Source organism: Podarcis cretensis (assembly GCF_951804945.1).
Source record: "Podarcis cretensis genome assembly, chromosome: 3".
NCBI classification, from domain to species: Eukaryota; Metazoa; Chordata; class Lepidosauria; order Squamata; family Lacertidae; genus Podarcis; species Podarcis cretensis.
In genome coordinates this window covers 97,758,919-97,778,315 of record NC_137172.1, presented here as the reverse complement: position 1 = coordinate 97,778,315, position 19,397 = coordinate 97,758,919, and the positions used below count along the sequence as shown (strand labels likewise).

The 19,397-nt window shown below is 44.3% G+C and overlaps 1 long non-coding RNA gene across 1 annotated transcript; it reads left to right on the top strand.

Annotated features, from left to right (window-relative positions):
* The first annotated feature begins 5,393 nt into the window (after positions 1-5,393).
* On the top strand, positions 5,394-18,565 carry LOC307212794. The gene is made up of 3 exons (XR_013837223.1): positions 5,394-5,420; positions 15,664-15,760; positions 18,548-18,565. It is a non-coding gene; the product is annotated as an uncharacterized lncRNA (long non-coding RNA).
* Positions 18,566-19,397: the final 832 nt, after the last annotated feature.

Genomic DNA, 19,397 nt, shown 5'->3' with positions numbered 1-19,397 from the left:
CTGGGCACAAACTCAGGCACTGCCTCTGACTCACTGTGGTCAGCAGGTGTGTCCTTTGCATCCTGGGATTCCCCCTCTGACTTAACACGTCTTCGAACCCTTGGAATTACCCTCACAGGAGAACTAGGCTCACTCTTGGGCTCCCTTTTTACAACTTGCGGAGATGCCCCATCCTGCTCCTGACTTTGGTCAGTGAGCTGATCGTCATCAGCAGACTCAGCCCCTGGCTCTCCTTCCTCCTCATCAGAACCTTCCTGCTCTGAATCAGAAAGACATTCTGAAAGAATATCGCGTCTGGCAGGGGTCTTTGACCTTTCCTCCTGCTTACAGAACTCAGCGTGTTTACTGATCAGCAGCTTACTCTGATCACCTGACGGGTACGCAAACCTCCATGCACGAGCCGTTGGCTCATACCCACAGAAGATCATTTTCTGGAACTTGGGTTCACCTGGCCCTCGCAAAGCTTCAGGCACCGGCAGCAAGGCCGTTGATCCGAACGCACGGAGGAAATGTACCTGCGGCTTCCTCCCGTGAAGCATGAAAAACGGTGTGTCTCCTACCACTGAATTGTAGGATCGGTTCCAGGTGAAGCTCACATATTTAACTGCCTCCATCCAAAACCTTGGAGATAACCCAGAATCTAACAGCATCACCTGTGCAGCTTTAACCAGAGCCTCACTTCTGAGCTCTGCCACCCCCCTCTGTTGAGGAGAAGTCACTGTGTGACTTATCCCTTTCTTGTGAAAGAACTTCTGCAAAGCAGACCCAGTAAACTGTGAACCTCTGTCACTAGCAATTTCCCTGACTCTGGTGGAGAACATTAGTTCCACCTCCTCAATCCAACGACTAATCAGCTGTGCAGCATCTTCCTTGGATTTGAGACCATGTGTCCAGGTGTTCTGCGAAAAATCATCCTGCAGTGTCAGCAGAAACCTGGCCCCTCCCAAACTTGGTTCCTTCATGGGACCCAACAGATCTATGTGCACAAGATCAAAAGGTTTTGTGGTTACCCTCTCCACCCTGGGGTAACTGCACCCTCTTACCTTTGCCTGTCTGCAAGCCTGACAATCTAGGACTCTTGCACATTCCGCAATTCTACAGCCTTTGGAAACCTCAGGTAGCACCTGTAGTTCTTCAAGACAAGCATGCGCTGTCTTCTTATGCCACACACAACAACATGAAACATGAGTGGGAACTGTAGCACGCAAGGCTTGTGCTTTCTCAACCTTCCCCTCACCCTCCAGAGACGTTTTAAGAATGAAGAGATCATTCTGCCCCTTTGCAACTCTGACCAGTTGCTTCCCTCCTTTGGAGATTGTACAAACATCGTGTTCAAAGCAAACCTTAAACCCCTTTTTCAACAAATAAGGCACAGATAAAATACAGTGTTGCACTCCTGGCACAATGCAAACTTCCATCTGCTCCTGCAAAACAGAAAACAATACATTTGCAAAGTTAGTCACATTTTTCTTTGTCCCATTTGCAAACTGAACAGTTTTCCCAGCCGGAATTGCCTTGCAATTCCACATCTCGACTGCAGGGGTCTCTGGGATCAGGTGGCAGTTAGCTCCTGAGTCGATTAAAAAACGAAAACCAGTGTGTCTCTCAGAGCTGTCCTCAAACAAAGCCATACTGGCAACAAACGTATCGCTGCCCCCTGTCTTTGGGCGTTTGCAGCAGTTCTGTCTGGTTGTCTTGGCAACCAACTCCCCCTTGCTCAGGACCTTGGCAGCTTCCGTAGAAGTAGCCTCCTCCGTTGCCTTGGAGACCGGCCTGGTCTCTGCGTTCCCACGCGACTCTTTAGGCCTTATCTTCACTTTGTCCAGGTGGCCGACCTTGAAGCGCCTAGCTCTACGCCGCTTCCCAGCCTTTGCATGACGACGATCCCCAGTGGAAAAATACTGCCCAGGGCTCCTTTCAGCTGGCCTGGCCCCCCTTCTTCCGGAAGAGCACTCTGTGCCAGCCCTGCCCTCGCTGAAACTGCGTTTCACTTCAGCACTCACAGTGGAAAACTTTTGAAACTTGCCTTTGGAATTCTCAGCCCCCCCGACTTGCACCTCAGGGACTGGGGCTACAGCCATTTCTAGGCTCTCCATGACTCCTCCAGGGCTCTGGCCTCCTGCTGAAGTTTCACACAAACTTCTCAGCACCTCCCAGGCAGCCCTTGCTGACTTTACGCCCTCCAAACTGGGCAAAAGTGATGCATGTACGCATGCTTTTAGCATAGCAAGCTCTCTTTGCATTCTCTGCTGGCTTTCTTCAGGCAACGCAGCCTCAAAGCCTGTAACGTCTGTCCCTTCAGGACCTGGATCCAGGGGTAATGGCTCCTTCTGGCTTACATGCCAAAGCCCAGTAACCAGAAACCAACCCCTTACTCTTCTGGACCAGGTTGCCCAACTTCTTAAAGTGAGCTTCTCAAGCGGAACGTCCTCAAAGGCCTGGCTGTCTGCCATTCTCTCCTCTTTCCCGGGGCCCCAGCTGCTGTACTCACGTTTCACCAGTCAGCCCTCCGGCACCCGATTCCTCAGCTGCTTTCTCAGCTCTCTGCCTCAGCGACTCTTGCCTCAGTAGCGTCTTCCAGCTATTGTGAAGCTGACTTCAAGACTTCAAAGCTCACCGGCAGACTCTTAGCAACAGTTTTATTAGCGGTAATTAGGTCCTCCATAACCTGTGAAACGATCTTGATAAGATCTTAATTGCACTGGCCATCTAATTGCTTTATGGCCCCAATTAGCCCCAGTGGTCCGGCACGCTCCCAGCCAAGCTGCGCAGACCTTTTTCTTCTCCGGTTTCGTCTAGCAGAGTAAAAACACAGCGGATCAAAACTGTCGCAGTCTGCTTCAGATCCAAATACACCAAGCACTGTGTATGTCCAAATTCAACAGTTCTTTATTGTAGCAAATATTTACAGCTCAGCATTTCCCAAAATCTCCTGGACTGCTAGCATTCATGGCTTCCGTCCGTCTCTCTCAGAGACACAGAGAGAACAACAAACTCCTCCCTCCTTTCCCACGTCAGAATGGGAGGCACACTCAGAACAAACATTAACCCAGTAAGTTCTGAACCCCAACAGAATCATCTGTTTTCTGAGTCCCCCCCCCCCCCCAGTTCCTAATGTTGGCACATACACGCCACATAAATATGGTATTTTCTCCTCAGGATTGCATTTTGATTTTGCTTCTCCTGTGTCTACCTCGTAACACCAACTATGGTGCAGAGCTGCAAGAAAAGGTTTGCCTCTTTGCTATTGCCTTCACCACCACCAAACCAAAGGCACCAGAAAATGAGAGAGGGCTTTGGATATGGCTGAAAGACAACCCCCAAATATACCCACAATGTAACTGGCTGTGTTTAACTATATGAATTCTTTATACATCATATAAACATAACTCTTTTCACATTATCTAATTGAGTAGAAGCAATTAAAGATCCAACATTTAGAACAGGAAATACAAATAGATCAGTTCTTATATACGTAATGTCCAAATAGATAATAGAAGCTTTTTGTGTTCCACGTATGTACAAATAAATCAGTTTTTTTTTATAAACGTAATGTCCAAATAGAAGCTTTTTGTGTTCCATGTACAGTGGTACCTCGGGTTAAATAATAAATTTGTTCTGGAGGTCCGTTCTTAACCTGAAGCACCACTTTAGCTAATGGGGCCTCCTGCTGCTGCCACTGTGCCGCCAGAGCAGGATTTTTGTTCTCATCCTGAAGCAAAGTTCTTAACCCGAGGTAGTATTTCTGGGTTAGCGGAGTCTGAAGCATATGTAACCCGAGGTACCACTGTATGTCCTTGCGAATCCCAGTGTCAAACACAACAACTTTAAGGAGCAGCACTTGCAAAAGATGGACTTTTCTTTGTAATGTTCCACATCTGCCTTTGCATGGATGGGCAGTCCGGCCACGTATTTCATAGCAATCAATGACAGACCCACCAGGAGTAAGTGTTTAATGATATTAAGTAACTTCTGGTGCCTAAGCTGCTGAACACTGGGAGCACATACTCAGAACTTTGTTTAACATTCCAAGCTGGAGATAAATGGTGCTTGGCTTATAGTTTAATTCATCATCCTGGGCTAGAGAAATTAATATACTGAATGAGGACCATGTGATCAACTTGGCCAAATCTTGAACCGAATTGGGTTGATTCAGCTCTATTTGTGCCATGCGCAGGGTGGGTCAGGGTAGCTTTGCAATTCTCTGAGGCAGAGCAGCTCATCCCAAATCACCTTGGAAGTCTGGGGTGATCTGGAGTAAAATAATATCAGAAAACCGAGACTCACTCTCTCCGAAATGCATGCAAAATTGAGCCAAAAATTCATACTGGCACTATGTAAGGAAAAATGAAGGGAGTGAAGGAAGGATGAGGGTTAGGAGAGCTGAACTTTCCTTATTATTAACAGCTAGTACCAAGGGTCCCAACTTGAATAAAATATTGCCCGCATAATCGATCACAAGACGCAGCATTTGACTGGCAATGCCCATCAACTTTGGGTGGGTCAGCCCCTCACATATTTTATTGGGGAGGTCGAAGGGACCTTGGCCCCTAGGAGTTGGCTCCTATGGCTTGTACCTTCCAGTCTATTGCTAAAACACCAAGGTCTTGAATGCATGAATTCTTAAATTAAATCCCTGAGCTGACCATCTTGGCTGGTACTGCATGTTACCAGTACTTTCCTAACAGAGCAATTCTGATCATACTTGTTAAACCCCTGAACCCAATTCCATGCCATATTAACTTGAGGAAACCTCTCAATGGCATTGTTGTGCCGGGCTTCCAACAAGAGCGCATAAATACATTGCATTTTATATTGGGAGTCTTTTTTATATAACATAAGGATGCAAAAACAAACCAACTCCGCGACCCTTTTTATAACCCCATTGCTGTTCCCTTCTTGCCACTTAATAGCAAGGAACATTATATGGAGAGTTGAGAAGAATTTCCTACATCAAAATTGACCCTGACTCCACGCAAAAGATTTTGGTTCGTGATCTTTGATACAATTCAGAGGGGGGAGGGCAATTATTGGAAGATTGCAACTTGAATGAGAAGCCACTCTTTGGCTTTGGTGCACTAAGTTCCATTGGATTGCAGCATTCGAGGAACTTCAGTAATAGTTGCAAGTTAGACATAAGAGTTAAGATATATTAAGAAAAAGTTAAATTATGATAAAAGTGTGTATTGGCAATAAGTAATATGAAATTGAAATAAAGAATAAATGGGAGGTCAGGTCTATAGTGTCAATACCAACTTATGTTTTATTGTTTGTTAAGAAAATTTTGTGTTTATTGTTATTCCTGTGTGTTATTCTGTATCTGTGTTTTCTCTTTTTTTTTCTTGCTGTATCAATTAAACAAAAAAAAACAAGAAAAGAAAAGAAGAAAAAAAGAAGAATTCAATGAGCCTTACTTTCAGGTAAGTTTGCCTTGGGGCAGAGCGTGTGATGCAACAGCAACCTTTTTCCAAGCTCTAATTTATATTTCACACTAAAAATCTGCATTAGTGTTATTGTTTCTAGAAAAGGGCATTTTATATTTGCAGGAGAGGAGGGAAAGGGGTGTCTGTGTCATTCATTTGCAAGAAGCTACAGCAAGCATGTGGCTATACTACAGGATGGATTCCCCACCCCCGCAAACACACGTTTGCATTTTTCTCCAAAGATTATCTAACATGATTGTTTTCCCAGATGTCTTCAAGGGAATTAGATTGATATTACTTTGATGTAGCTGTCTCAGGTTTTATGAATGCTTAAGTCAAACAGTATTGACTCAGTATGGATGGCGAATAAATTAAAACAAGTGTAAGCATGCAAAAACTTTGAGGTTTGGATATTTAGCTCTGACTCTCTGCCCCCCCCCTTTCTTTTTGCTTGTTTCGTTACATCCCATTTCTTTATTTTACGTATAAATTAAACATAGCGTCCTTTTGATCTCAAAGACTGCCTTTAAACTTTTATTCGCGTCGATTAATCAAAAATGTCCTTCTTGATTTATCTTGGGTTGGATCCAAACTTGCCCTTTTGTGAATGAAAGAGCTCCTTCTGGAGGGGACAGGATTCAGCAGAAACTCCTGGGTCTCAGGAGAAGGAGAAGCAGGCTTTCCACCAATTCCCCCCTTCCTCCTATAGTCCCCAGCACCAGCAGTGCCCAGCATGATGGAGCAGAGTTGTGAGGTTGGTCTCTCAACACCAGTGCCATTACAGTTTACCTGGATGGGGCAGGAGGGGTAGGCAGACATGCCCACATAGCCAAACCAGCACTCCCACTGTGTATCCTTGCAGCTCTCCCCTCGCTGCCATCCTTATCCCTATCCGGGTAAACTGTTGGGATTCTGGTGCCAGCAGTGCAGATCCATGAGCTTGTCCCATCAAACCAGGGTTGTTGCCCACCACACTTTTCCAAAGGATCCTCAAATTTGAAGTGGGGAAGGGGGAATTCGTTAAATAAACATTCACCTCCAGCAGGTAAAGGTAAAGGGACTCCTGACCATTAGGTCCAGTCGTGACCAACTCTGGGGTTGCGGTGCTCATCTCACTTTAGGGAGCCAGCGTACAGCTTCCGGGTCATGTGGCCAGCATGACTAAGCCGCTTCTGGCGAACCAGAGCAGCGCACAGAAACACCGTTTACCTTCCCACCAGAGCGGTACCTATTTATCTACTTGCACTTTGATGTGCTTTTGAACTGCTAGGTTGGCAGGAGCAGGGACCGAGCAACGGGAGCTCACCCCATTGCGGGGATTCGAACTGCCGACCTTCTGATCGGCAAGTTCTAGGCTCTGTGGTTTAACCTACAGCGCCACCCACGTCCCTCCAGCAGAGCACCCCACAATTAGTTTCATCCACAGGTAGTCTGGATCCAGCCGTGTGTGAGAGAGAGAGTTACACCCTTTTGATTTCCATTTACTATCTTTTTCTATATGTCTTATGCCACCTCCGCTCCAGTTCTCAGTGGTCTAATATGAATTGGAGACTGTCTTGTTTTGCTCCTTGTTTGTTGTTCTTCTCCAATACCTGTTCCCACCCATTTCTGGGTTGAGGTGAAGAGCAATCTATGAAGAATCTTTAATATTTTCCCTTGCTACTGGTTCTCTACCAAGTCCTTCTGTATCCAGTTCTTTCTTTCCTTCTCTCGCCTATTCTATTAACTTTGTAAATTGCCAGCTGCTTGTTTTTAGAGCACCAGTCCTGCTGTCAACATTTTTTTTTTTTTTTTGGCCTCACGGTATTTTTGTGACTGCGTGTACATTTTATATACAAGTATTTCTTTCACTGAGCACATTCTATTTAGTTTCTACATTGCTAGCTGTTTCTGTTCTGGGTAGTTTGCACTGCTGTCAACAGTTTGGCTCCCCCCGTTCTCCCCCCCCCCAATAGGATTTCTAGGTGAGCAAAACACAGCCAAATCTTTCATTTCACTTTATTTAAGTTCCTATGGTCATTATTGCTATTCTCTTAACTAGCCATGGCATTTCAATGGGAACCTACCTACAGCTATTCTTCAGGAGACGTCCTTCTCCACCACAGTTCTCCAGCCACGAAATGTGTTCGATTTTATATATATATATATATACATAGAGAGAGAGAGAGAGAGAGAGAATAACATATACAACAATAAAAAGGGTTCAGATGTTGAAATCAGTTCATCTACCCACTTAAAAGCCTGCACCTGTGGCACAAAAATCATGAAATTGTATTTACAAACCCAGAAAAAACCATCTGTTTCAAGGGCTTAGGCATAGTTCTGAAAGTCTGGGAGAAGAAAAAGTTCTTCTCCCGGGGCAGAAAATATCTTAATGTAATACATTATTGGGGAGGGCATTCCCTAATAGAAGCACCTCCGCAAAGAACGGCCTACTCTTTTGTAGCCATTCACCTCACCTCTTTAAGTGTGGGACCTGGAGGACGTCTGATGAAGATCTCAAGGGAGAAGGCAATCCTTCAGGTACACTGCCTCCGAGCCATTAGTGTAGGCTCTGACACCAGTCAAGTATATCTGTGGAGAGCTGTCCAGTGATTTAAAAGAAGAAGCCCATGTGAGGAGGAGGAGGTGGTTTCAGAGCTGGTTTCAGGATAGAACAACTGATTCAGCCACACGGCGCAACTCTGCAGGGTTTGTACCACAACAATGCTGTAGAATGGAGTGGGAGAGGTTTGTTTAGTTGTTTAGTCGTGTCCGACTCTTCGTGACCCCATGGACCAGAGCATGCCAAACACTCCTGTCTTCTACTGCCTCCTGCAGTTTGGTCAAATTCATGTTAGTAGCTTCAAGAACACTGTCCAACCATCTCGTCCTCTGTCGTCCCCTTCTCCTTGTGCCCTCCATCTTTCCCAACATCAGGGTCTTTTCCAGGAAGTCTTCTCTTCTCATGAGGTAGCCATAGTATTGGAGCCTCAGCTTCAGGATCTGTCCTTCCTGTGAGCACTCAGGGCTGATTTCCTTAAGAATGGATAGGTTTGATCTTCTTGCAGTCCATGGGACTCTCAAGAGTCTCCTCCAGCAGGAGAGGTAGGGGGCACCAAATTTTAGTGCCACACAAAATGCTGCTGAGATTTGTCACTGGTGGTTTGCACATTATAACTGCTTTTCAGGAAAACACTAGATGAGAGTAATTATATTTTGGATTGCACCTTTAATCGCTAAATGTTTCTGAAGGACATGTGTAATTTCTATCAACATACATACCATTTTTCCAGCATTTTTCAACAGCCTTAACAAATCCTTGCAGTAGGCATGCATTTGTCAATTTAAAACCTAGTTAATTGGTCTCATGTTAACTTTTCCATTACCCAAGGATCAATATTAGCCTAACCTGACTGTAATTGCCAAGATCACTCTTTTTCCTTTAAAAAATATTAACTATCCAGTTTCCCCCTCTGGAAAGGGACTCTGCTAGAGTTTAATTCTTCGGTGTTGCAAACCATTCATAATAACTGCAATCAAAGAATGGAACTGACTGAAATGTTTGCTGTATCTGTGGTGCCACAATTTCCATGTGGGGCCTTGTGGACCAAAACAGGGGAAAAAAGAATACAGTTCAAGAGGGGTAGATCAGGAAGTGCTAAATGAAACATCTGACATATGTAATTTATTGGTGGGCATAGGATACAGCAGTCTGAGTCAGGTTGATGGGCATTGCAGTTTGAAACATCTGGAGGGCACTGGAATGGAGAACATTGGGATAGTAGTCAGTCTTGTCTATTTTTACTCATTTCCTGAATGTGTGCTGAATATGCTTCAACCTGGAAACAATCTCCTTGTTCACCTGAAAGGAGGTTTTTATCCGGCATTGTGGGAATGGTGCATCCAAAATACAGTGGTACCTTGAGTTAAGGAGGTCCGTTCTTAACCTGAAACTGTTCTTAACCTGAAGCACCACTTCAGCACTGAAGCACCACGCTGCCGGAGCACGATTTCTGTTCTCAACCTGAAGCAAAGTTCTTAACCCGAGGTACTATTTCTGGGTTAGCGGAGTCTATAACCTGAAGCGTATGTAACCTGAAGCTTATGTAACCCAAGGTACCACTGTACTATGCAAGGGGTTAATGCTGTAGTGTGGAATCTTGCGATGTCGTATGCTGTGTACACTGAGGCAGTTTCCCCCTAGTTAGTTCAGATATCAACTGTGTGTGAGAGTTTTAACTGTGACAGCCGCAAGTGTGTTGTGTTATGCTGCTGCCTGCCTCAGAGCCAGTCTGTAAATATCCATCAGTCTCTGATACAAATTTATGTAAATATGTTTCAGTAATGTTGAGCATCGCCTGCCGCTCTTCTACATTCAATCTGACATGAGCAAGTACAGTAAGCAAAAGTCGTATGTTGCTTTTAAACTTTGAAAGCAAGTGTTGCGTGGTTTTTCTAGGAGAAAAGAGAACTATTAAAAAGGGTCAAACGACTCGGGGCAACTTCTGTGCAACTCTGTAAAGAATAATTACCACATTCAGCACCTTCCTTCAGCACAAACCACGGCTCCTTAAAACTCTCCAGGCTGGGATAGTACAAAAATGTTTAAGACTGCAAGTTTTAAGCTTCCAGAGAGCTTCCAGTCAGAAGCACCATGCACGTTCAGTCTCTTCTGCTGCTGCTAACGTGGATGGATCTCAATACAAAGGGAGGAATTCAGTGTCATCCTAAGGTGATCATTCCATCAGGGCAAGCATTTTTCCTTCTTCTCCCCCTGAGTGATCTTCTGGGGGTTCTCTCCACACACACCTGAACCATTTTCTCTGGGTGAGGGAAGGAAAGGGGGAAGCCTTGTTGGACATGCAGAAGTCTTTCCACAGGGCTTCCACTAAAAGGACTCATTTGTTAAGTCCCATCCAATGTATGGGAGAGGGTGCATCTGTGATGTACTCTTATTTGTCCAAGGGCAATCTTAGTTCATGGTATTCATGATAGCGGGGGTGGGGGGTGGGGATGAGATTTATTTTTATATTTTATGAATAGTTTTTATTAAGAATTTCATCATAAAAAATATCAAAAACGTATCATATTGATTTTTCGCCCCATTTTTCCCCTTCCCCCTCCCCAAGAAATACCCTCCCCCCTCCCCCCAAGAATTCCCTCAGCTCCTCTCTCTGATTTTTCAACACATATTTTTCTCTGCATATTATGAACTTGTAAAGATCCTTAATTTATCTGTCTATTATGTTAACAATAATAAATTTGTGTATGTTTATTCAAAACCTCCCAAGGAGTCCAGTTCATTTTGTTGTTTCTTTAAGTAATTTGTAAAAAGTTCCCATTCTTCTTTAAAGCCACAGTTGTCCTTGTATAGCAGTTTGTATGTCAATTTCGCCAGTTCCACATAATCCATCAATTTCCCTTGCCACTGTTCTTTTGTCAGGATTTCCGAGGGGAGGGGGGAGGAGCTTTAAAAGCCATGGATATATTGGTTTTGGGGGGAGATTTTTCCCACTTACAGGGTATTTGGGGGCACGAAACCCTTTCCAGTGGTAATTTGATTTTGGCAGATCGTTGTTCTGGGGAACCTTGCTTTCTTGGCCAACTGGATCACGTCGCTCCAGGATTAATGTATTCAGCAAACTATTGTGAACACGTGTGGTGAATGCTGGAAGGACTAGGGCCAGAACCAGGTCACAGAGAGAGGGAAATCTCAGTAAGCTCAGGAGATTCCCAAGGTTTGCTGAAGTATGAAGCAAACTTAACTCCACCTCCAAAATCTCTCAACCCAACCAGGATTGAGCATGATCAATATTCATGGAGTCTTGAGTGTTACTTAGGGGTGGGGAGGGAATGGAGGGTGGAATGGGAGTGGTATGCCCTGTTCAGAGGTAGTGGCTGGTTGGGGCACTTCTGAGAACTTCTCTGAGGAAGGAGGATACATGGCAACACATTTGTTTCAAGTCCCACTTGTTCCTTGCCACTTGCAAGTGCCTATGGGGTAGGCAGGCAATTTCCTTGCTTGCTTCTCCTTTATTCTTGTGGTGCATTGTAGGGCAGAATGTTAAGAGTAGTTCACTGTAGAGGATCTGGGTGTTTGAATTAAGTGGCAGTGTATTCCAGGCCTGCAATTTTAGGAATCTATTCTTAACTATAACAATCATAACGCAAATAAAAATTTGGGGTAGTTTCCAATGTGTTGAAAGCACATTGTTTATACTAGTAATCCTTACAACTGTTTCGTATGGTAGCTTGGTGTTATAATCCCCATATTGCAGGGTGGGAAGCGAGGCTGAAATGAGAGAGCATTAGGGACCACCTAGTTTGTGTAATTGTAGATCCATTCCTGGATCCAAGCCAGGATTTCAACATGCCCTGGGTTAATCACAGGCTAGTCATTCCTGGGACTTATACTAGACTGGAAGGACAAGGGGAATTCTGAAGGGAAGAATAAAAATTGTCTGGCTGGATGCAAGGCAGGAGCCAGAACATTAAATCCTTTATCTATTAAGCTCTGTCTGCATCCAAATTCTACTTTTAATCATCCCAGACACTCTGAGCATAACAGTTTGTTCATGGTAGAGGTGAGATTTCCAGTCACACATTTTGCCACTACATGACACCAGTCCTCAGTGATGCAGAAGGCTCTGATGAGAGGAACCACCATGAATCCTTTTTCTCTCTCCCCTATTCAGCCCTTGGCTGTGCCCTCCCTATCCTTCATTGCTTCATTTTACCATTGCATTCCTTTTTCCCCTGGAAAAAAAGCAGACATTCTCCTGATTCCATCTTGAAAGGGCTCGATTAGAGTGCCGCATGCGCACGTATCAAAGTGAATTGTTAATACTAAGTCTATGAATGTTTAACACGGCCTTATATGTGTAATTTGAAACCTCTGCATCTCCCCACCCTCTTTTCTTCTAGGAACATTGCCTTTCTTGTTTCCAACATTTTAGCTTCAGTGAAATACTTAAAGCTCCCCTTCAGCTGCTGAACAAGAGCTAAGGAGAAAATTGCCATAGCGATGGGCAAAGCGAGTCCCGCCGCACGGCTCCGGCTCCCTCTGTTTAAGAACCACATCAAAATGAATGCTGATGGTTTTCTCATAGTAGCTTTCTGAAGCCTCTCCAGCGAACCTGCTGAAGAAACAGTAATAGCAGCTGGACCTGACATACAATCTTGCCCTTGGTGTATTAAATCATTCTGATGTAATGTCTGACAAATCACATGGCTTGCCTATTAAAAAAAATTTTTTTTTCCAGACCATGTGCTACAGCAGTAGGACAGACCGTGTAATGAGCCCCAAGCTCCCAGCAGATAAAAAGAAAGCATTATTATGAAAACAAATCTTCAGGAAGCTCACATTTCATTTGGAGGATGATGCTTGGGAATGGAAGTTCATGCCTGTGTGTGTATATTGCCCTCCTCCCAACAGCTCCAGAAAATATTCCCAACCCCTTATTTCATGTTGCATAGCTATTTGAATCAGTGGCAGTTTGCGCTTGCATTCCAGGTGGTATGGTATAGCTGCTTGTGCACTAAATCAAAAAAAGGCATTAATATGCTAAATACGCCGTAGCCTATTGGCTCCCATGGTGACAGCACCAAAAGCTTCATGAATAATCCATGGAGCACCTGGAGGCATGAAAATTTCATGTGCAGCTTCTAGAATGTTTGCAATAAGTTCCTTACAGGGCACAAGCAAGTGACAGATACGCTTGGCACACAGAGATGCGTAAACAAGGGGTGTGCACACATGTGTGTCTGCGTGTGTAAATACAAGACTGAAACCTCGGCTTCTCTATCCGCTGTTCAAAGAAATGTGCCTAAATTGTTCCCTTGCAATCACAAGGCTGAGCAGTCAATCGCTGAAGATCAAATATTCAATTATTATTCATACGGCACCGTGCAAATTTCGCATTCATATTTTCTAATACCTTGGCAAGGCGTTCCTGTGCTGGTAACTTAGGCTGAACAATAGCGATCACCCACCCCTATCTCTATCAATTTTATTTTCCTAGTGGATTATTGAACAAAATTATATTTCCCAACTAGGCCATGTCCAACAGCAGAAGAAAAATACAGACAGTCTTCAATGGCATTTATAGAAGGTTGGCCTTCTGTTGCAAAAATTGGCAGAGACTTGTGGTCTCTTAAAGACTAGCAGATTTATTGTAGCATAAGCTATTGTGGACCAGAGTCTGCTTCTTCAGATGTCTGAAGTCTTATCTTCATTGCTAAATGGCAATGAAATGCAAAAAGCCCACAATTCTATGGCCTTGTTCACACATCATGGTAAGCCATGGTTAATGGCTTACTGGCCTGGTTTGCAGCTCCTGCTTTCATAGGACTGCACAAACATGCTGACTCCTTGAGAGGAGCTTGTACCCACTTTGTTCCCCTCCAGCACTTTTAGCACTGTGCAGTATGGCAGCTAAGTGTACAAATCACGGTCAAGGAAGAGAGACCATAACTGCTATCCTGGGTTCAGACAACACAATAAGGCAAGCTTGGCTTAGCTGCTGTGCCATCCTGTCCTAGAAGGAACAAGAAGGAGCAAAATGGTGCAGGCTCCTTTCCAAGAGTCAGGACATTCAAGTGGTCCTGGGAAGCCATAGTTTGGCTTACCATGATGTGAAACCATTAACCATGACTTACCATGATTTGTGAGCAAGGCCATAGAATTGTCCTCTTTGCATTTGACTGCCATTTTATTACCTAGACCAAAGTGAACATGCAGATGACTCCTACTTTGCTCATTTCCTATCAAGAATGGAAGCAAGAAGTCACAATTCTTGGCTTAGCATTATGGCTTGTTCTGCTCCCAACCAACCATGATCTGAACCCATGGTTTACAACAATATACAAAATGGCTCTATGTAAAACTTACAGTAAACAAAATAACCATTTGAAGCTGCAGTTGTTGGTGACAGCACTTAGCATTCCAGTTTTGCTTTGTTAAATAACACATTTAGAGGGGCTGGAAACAATTGTCTCAATTCAAGCCTAAACAAATAGAGTAAGAAGTTTGATTCTACTTATATAGGCCTGAACTGGGGCAATGAATTATGTCATTCCAAAATACATTATTCTGAAACAGCTGTAGAGGAGAGCTCAGCACAGAAGAGCAGACTGTACGTGCGAAAGGAAGGCTGTGGAACCCACCTAGCCTGAAATACCCGCCAACTGAAGATAACATGTCATGGATCTGATGAAGCAGACACTAGACAGTGACAGCTTCTGCTACAATAAATCTGTTAGTTTTTAAAGGTCCACAAGACTCTTTGTCGTGTTCCCTAATAACAAGCCCTTACATAATAGCTCATTCATTGGAGAGAACCATATCCAGTCAGTCTGAACACCCAGCAGTTTGTCCTGAACAGCCTGTGAACCTCATCAAGCCAAATGCCTCCTACGAAACACATAGCTACAAAACTGGTCCAGGGATTGGGATGTGTGTGTCAGCCCCTAGACTGCCAGTGCCATCCAGAGCTGGCTTTTACTCATGCCAATGCTAATCATTCTGGGGGAAAAATCCTGGAGCCCAACCCACATGAAAAGGAAAGGGGACATCTGAGTAGAACACAGTGAAGTAAATTCAGCTTAATTCGTTCCGGAGGTCCGTTCTTAACCTGAAACTGTTCTTAACCTGAAGCACTACTTTAGCTAATGGGGCTCCTGCTGCCGCCGCACCTCCAGAGCACGATTTCTGTTCTCATCCTGAAGCAAAGTTCTTAACCTGAGGTAATATTTCTGGGTTAGTGGAGTCTGTAACCTGAAGCGTATGTAACCTGAAGCGTATGTAACCTGAGGTACCACTGTATAAGAATATATATATGGGTGCTTCTTTTCTGGCAATACCAGCACCTGTTTATTTATTCAAACAACAACCATAATTCTCAGCTAAGAAGCACAAAAGGGAAAAAAGAAGCCATGAAGTTCCGTCAGCCCCAAACTTGGAAGCTTCCCATTTCCAGTCACGTACTCTCTCACTCTCTTCTCCTTCCAGATCAATAATAGGGATGGATACAAGAGCTTGGGGGTCTTGAAAGTTTACTGTCCCAGGATGGGAAGTGGGGAGGTGGCAGAAGTCACTCTCCAATCCTATCCCCCACCCCATTTAAGGGGTCAGATGCATGTCCAGTCTTTGCCAGCTCTTCTTTTCTCAGAGAAGTGGTCATTTTTAACCTTCCTACAAATGCCCTACCACTTTAATAGTTTTGCCCTGCTTCCTGGCTGTTTCCTTTCCTGCTATCAGGTTTATTCTGGAGTAACCTCTGCCTTGTGAACCGTTTTCTTGCCTAGGGAGGCCGCAACCCCTAAATGGTGTCAGTGCTGGGGGTGACAACTTCATGGTGAGTACTGGCACCTTTCTTTAGGGGGGGGGCCCACTGTGTGTGTCACAATATAGCTTTACATCTCCTTGTGGGATGTAGTTTCATGTGTTGCTGACTTGGGGGGGGGGACTTTGCCAGAAAAACGAGTGGCAAGCCATGTGGCTTATATCAAAACCCATTAAAGTTCATTTTCCTAATTGGAAAATGGTTGATTTAGGCCTAGAGGTGCTCATTTATTATAGTAGTGTATTGGACAAATCCCAGATGTATGGAACCATCATAATATATAGTGCACTACTGCTCTGTGCTGGGGTCAAAATCTGAAGTAAATCAGGGTGATTTGGGGTGATCTTACCCATTCCTGAGAGGAATTCAGTGTCACACTTTTCCAATCATTCTGTCAGAGCAAGCATTTCAGCTTGTCTGACAGAGTGATTGTCTCTCTCCTCTCCATGTTCGGCCCCCCAGAGCCTATTTAAAAGGTGCAAGGGGAGGAGAGAGGAAAAAGTCCACTAGAAGGACTCATTGCGCAGGACTCTCACTAGCACATCTGCTTAGTTGAATCCAGACCCCGAGACTAACCACCATGTGCCCCAAGTTGGATCAAGCCCCTCCCCTTCCAACACTCTAGTGTTACCACATTCCTGCTTTTATGTACTGTCTACTTTTGTGTAGTGAGAGCTGGACCATACAGAAGGCTGATCGCCAAAGAATTGATGCTTTTGAATTATGGTGCTGGAGGAGACTCTTGAGAGTCCCATGGACTGCAAGAAGATCAAACCTATCCATTCTTAAGGAAAGCAGCCCCGAGTGCTTACCGGAAGGACAGATCCTGAAGCTGAGGCTCCAATACTTTGGCCACCTCATGAGAAGAGAAGACCCTGATGTTGGGAAAGATGGAGGACACAAGGAGAAGGGGACGACAGAGGACGAGATGGTTGGACACTGTTCTCAAAGCTACCAGCATGAGTTTGACCAAACTGTGGGAGGCAGTGGAAGACAGAAGTGCCTGGCGTGCTGTGGTTCATGGGGTCACGAAGAGTCGGACATGACCTAATGACTAAACAACAACTTTTCTGTAGACTTTGTGCTTTTTCCGTGTTTCTGTGTTTCTCTAGTCTAGGTAGATAGGCTTTGCAAGATGTGAGACTGTCCAAATACGGTACTGCCTGTGGGGCACCGAAGAACGCTAGATAATTTTGTTGTTGTTAAAGGAGAGCAGCAGATACATTAAAATCCTCATTTAACTTTTTTTAAAAAAATATCACCCGCTGCTCTGCTTGAAAAAATATTCCTAGGAGCTTTTCCACAAGAATGCTTCAGGCAGCATTGAGGGCAGCTTCACCTTGTAATGCATATTGGAGAATGTCTCCTTCGAGTACAAAAAGGTGTCTGAAAAGCGAAGTCAACCCATGTGAAGCGGCTAGTGGGTTTTGGTTTTCTTTTTAACGTACAAGCAAGAATACAGGCTACCTCTCAACCTCCGGCCCCAAATAAAATGATTATGGATTTTGGAATTTTAGTTGGCCTGATAAATGTATTGTCCTAATATATATTACAGAGAAAAATGGATCCCTTTAACTTTCCGCACAAAAGCCCTTGGACCTGTTTAATCGACTCTGGAGAATACATGTCTAGCATGTATACCTCTTCAAGGTAACATTTGCCTGCCTTTAAATGTATAGCACAAGAAGAAGAAGCAACTCACACTTTGCTAATTTATGGAGGAACTCTTATGGCAGCTAATTTTATCAGCTTCTGCTTCTGCCAAAAGGTTTTCCCACAAGAGAGAATGGGGAACTCAAAGCTTTATTTTAAACAGAGTGGATCAGAACCTGAGTCACAGACTGAAGTGAGCAGAGCATTCAGAAACATCTGATGATGGTGATAATTACAGATACAGATACAAGTTGAGTATTGGTGCCCTTGCACACCCTTAGTATATAGTTTTTTGAGATCTCTTTAGGACTGCTAGTGAACTAATTCTTATTCTTATATTGTTGCTATCAAGAAGAGGCAGTGAAGGGTCCCCGGAGCCTAACCATTGGGGAAATTTGTCTATTCTGGATATGAGCCTTATGAAAACAGGACCTTTGCCTCTAAGCAAAGGAACAGGTTTAGGGTAATTTTACCACTTAAGAATTTTCTCAGTCTCACAGTTCCTAACATGGTGCCACATGGGGCTACTATTTTCATAAAAACATCCCAGATCTTGCTTTCCAAGAAGATCACAGCGCGCGCACACACACACATTTTCCAATCTTGTAATATTTACAGAGCCAAATAGCTTTCAAGCAGCAATTTATTGAGTTTTGGAGTTTTGTTATCACATTCAGAATATGCCATTTAGAAGAGCACTCATTGATTGTCTATTTAAGGAATGAAATGCCATGCTGCGTGTATAAATAACTTTTCATTTGGAGATGCTGTGTGCATCTCTAAATGGGGACAATCAATATCTACCGTGACTGATGGGGAAATTAGCAAAGTGATAAAATTCATGCATGAGTTGCTGCTGCTGCTTCTGGTGCTGTACATTTAAAAGCCAACAAATGTTACCTGGAAGAGCATCTACACGCTAGACTTGTACTCCATCTGTCCATTCCTATAATGTGGAAGTATTTTTCAATGAGCCTATTAGGTGATTCGGTGAGTTATTGCTGTTAACAATCTAAACGTTGCTTGAACATGTTTGACATTTTAAAATCAATGTGATGTTAAGTTTAAAGCGGTGGATGGGTAGAAGGGACTACAAATCTGGAGTAAGACCACATTTTCTCTTCCCTTTCCTCTTTTTGTAATCAGTATCAGGAGACGGCGGCCAACTTAGATCTTACATGTACTTTCCTTGGTGTGGTTCCTGCTGCTTCCATTCCTTCATTTTTCATTCCTTCATTCTACATCCCAACTATTCTCCAAGGAACTCAAAGTGTGCATGTTTCTCCCTCCACTTTATCCTCACAGAAACTCTGTGAGACAGGAGAGAGAGGGAGGGACAGATAATAATAATATAATAATAATAATTTATTATTTGTACCCCGCCCATCTGGCTGGGTTTCCCCAGCCACTCTGGGCGGCTTCCAACAAAGATGAAAAATACACTAAAATGTCACATATTAAAAACTTCCCTGAACAGGGCTGCCTTCAGATGTCTTCTGAATGTCAGGTAGTTGTTTATCGCTTTGACATCTGATGGGAGGGCATTCCACAGGGTGGGCGCCACTACCGAGAAGGCCCTCTGCCTGGTTCCCTGTAACTTGGCCTCTCGCAGTGAGGGAACCGCCAGAAGGCCCTCGGAGCTGGACCTTAGTGTCCGGGCAGAACGATGGGGGAGGAGACGCTCCTTCAGATATACTGGACCGAGGCCATTTAGGGCTTTAAAGGTCAGCACCAACACTTTGAATTGTGCTCGGAAACATACTGGGAGCCAATGTAGGTCTTTCAAGACCGGTGTTATATGGTCTCGGCAGCCGCTCCCAGTCACCAGTCTAGCTGCCGCATTCTGGATTAGTTGTAGTTTCCGGGTCACCTTCAAAGGTAGCCCCACGTAGAGCGCATTGCAGTAGTCCAAGCGGGAGATAACCAGAGCATGTACCACTCTGGCGAGACAGTCTGCAGGCAGATAGGGTCTCAGCCTACGTACCAGATGGAGCTG